The sequence below is a fragment of the Vollenhovia emeryi genome, unplaced genomic scaffold (assembly GCF_000949405.1).
Source record: "Vollenhovia emeryi isolate VEMERY1.0 unplaced genomic scaffold, V.emery_V1.0 DF946222.1, whole genome shotgun sequence".
In the NCBI taxonomy this organism is placed as follows: domain Eukaryota; kingdom Metazoa; phylum Arthropoda; class Insecta; order Hymenoptera; family Formicidae; genus Vollenhovia; species Vollenhovia emeryi.
In genome coordinates, this window is record NW_011960144.1 from 1 (window position 1) to 1,959 (window position 1,959).

Consider the following 1,959-nt stretch of genomic DNA (forward strand, 5'->3'; position numbering starts at 1 on the left):
GCCTGATAGTTAAAATATTTGTCTTTATCCACATTCTCCATTTCACTAACCAAATTGTCGCTTGCTCCCTGCATTAATCTTCTTTCTTCTGAGAAAATAGGTCGTACCCAATATTGACGTTTGTGTCTTTGTCTGTTACGCTTTTTAATTATTGTATATAGTAAATACAATTTAATCATTCGTCTTCGAATTACTTGGTGTTGAAATATAGAATATGGTCTATTTCTAGATAAAATCCACAATTTATAAATCCCATGTAGAATATTTTTAGATGTAATCTCCGAGTTTTTATAATTACTATATCGTGGAACTGCAACGTAAAAGATTTTCATTAAAATTATGATAAATAAAATGAACTAAAATTTTTACCAGAAAAATTACATACTTTCTCTTACTACATGGTTTTCATCGTGGACGTCTTCATAGTTCTCGAAACATTTATGCTGATCAATATTACACGAGCTACTCATTATCCAGCCACAAAAATTACATTTTATTTTCTGTGAACATATTTATACTTTATATATTAATATCTCTTACTATAACTATCAACACATTAGCGTTTGATTACTTACTCTGTTCATAATTATTTAATAATAGTATTGTCTTTGGAACGTGTATGAAGAGATTATCGTTCATTCCGCGAGTCAATATCAGGCAATATCAGGTTATAATTGTACACGTTTCCGCTGATGCATTTCTCCTAATGTCCCATTAAGCGGTAAACACGGCAGCGGAATTGGATTTCAACCAATCGTAGGAGAGTTCTACATTTACATGAAAAATATTTTACAGAAAAAACAGATTTTATTGTTAATACTTTGTCATATATTATGTTATTTGTGTAAAATATTATTTTAATTATTATAAATGTTGAAAATAACATTAAAAAAGTCATCTTTTTTATCGTTCCGCGTGATCCGCTTCCGCGTATTCCGCTCAATGGGACATTAGGGAAATAGAAAAAGCGCTGGCAAAGAAAGCGGAATAGCTCTGATTGGCCGCGCTGGTTCCGCTGAGTATTTCCGCATTCCGTTCCGCTGAGTATTTCCGCGCTATGGGACGTCGCCCTCACTTGTACACCGCTCACTTGTACACCGCTCACACGGAAAAAACTGATTTAGTTGATTCAGCAAATCTATAGTTTGCTGAACAAAATTAAACGTTTTAAAGAAGTAAATTTGCTAATGCAGCAAAGAAGTCGTGTGTAAGAGCAATCGTTACTTTGTTCATAAAACAAATCGATTTTTGCTGAAATTATCTTAGTTACTGCAACAAATCATTTTCGATAAGTGCGAGACGTAGCTAGCGCCAGCCTCTGAGTAGTTCGCCGACCGCCGCTAGGCCGCGCATGGTGTCGGCCAAAAACTCGGAATCAAAATTCAGTCTCGTAGGGTATAAAGGGAGGCGTGGAAGCCAAGACAAGTATCGCATATTGCGATCGCCACAATAATAATTGTAGAGTAAATGTTTTAATGAGCATTACTTTACCTAATTTTAATTGTTGGCGTAACTAATAATTTTGCTATAATAGGATTTATTAATGCACCTAATTTTTTTTTATGTAACAGCAAAAAAGTTAGTTACATGTACCAAGCTATTTTTTCCATTGGTTGTAGTAAAGAATCATCTTTGCTCTACTAACAAATCTACCGTGCTGTAACATCAAATTTTATTAGATATAATTACTAATCCTATGCAGCTTTGCGATTTGATTACTGCAACATAGCAAACTGGCTGTCCGTATATTACGGCGGTAAATTTGCTAGACTAGCAGGGTTTTTGATTGTCATAGCAAATCTTTTTTTTCCGTGCACTTGTACACCGCTCACTTGTACACCGCTCACTTGTACACCGCTCACTTGTATTAATAAGTATTATTAATAAGTTTTGAGCATGAATATTAATACGTTTCTTTGTTACAGGGGCCAGGGATGGCGATGGATTTTTATTAATATA

At 34.4% G+C, this 1,959-nt stretch overlaps 1 long non-coding RNA gene across 1 annotated transcript; it reads right to left on the reverse strand.

Annotated features, from left to right (window-relative positions):
* Positions 1–55: 55 nt before the first annotated feature.
* Positions 56–840, reverse strand: LOC105560095. The gene is made up of 3 exons (XR_001008797.1): positions 576–840; positions 386–500; positions 56–88 (listed from the first exon to the last, which is right to left on the reverse strand). It is a non-coding gene; the product is annotated as an uncharacterized LOC105560095 (long non-coding RNA).
* Positions 841–1,959: the final 1,119 nt, after the last annotated feature.